Raw genomic sequence first — 517 nt, forward strand, 5'->3', positions numbered from 1 at the left:
GAGAGATGCAGAGAGCACGTGAAGGCACAAGTTATTTTAATGCTATTACGTCTACCCAAAGTGGGTGCATGTGTCCTCAACTTGTATGATTCAGGCCAGGCACTGCAAGGATCAGTGTGCTTTCCTTTTAGAGATATCCACCGGATCGACGATGTTCTCAGTTTCTACTGGTGTTCCAGTTTAAGGTATAGAAGACCAATTTGGAGCAGTCTTTCAATTTTTCCCGACTTCTTTGTATTCGTTCTGGGAAATGTCATACAATCACAGAGTGTAGCGTATAAAAGCAGCAATTTTCTTTACTATTAAACGTTTTCTTTGTTTGTTTCATTCTTGGGGAGATAAGTTCTCTTTATTAGTTCTGTGCGTGCGGGGAGAGGGAAGCTGCGGGGGCGTTGGTGCACAGCACCAGTGTTTTCCACTGCATTAAACAGGGTGGCTCCCCTCTTCCTCTTCCACTTTGACTCCACCCAGCCGCTTGTTGCCGCGCATGCGCACCGCGCCTGGCGGCTCCCGCCCG

Source organism: Scyliorhinus torazame, chromosome 4, assembly GCF_047496885.1.
Source record: "Scyliorhinus torazame isolate Kashiwa2021f chromosome 4, sScyTor2.1, whole genome shotgun sequence".
Lineage (NCBI taxonomy): Eukaryota > Metazoa > Chordata > Chondrichthyes > Carcharhiniformes > Scyliorhinidae > Scyliorhinus > Scyliorhinus torazame.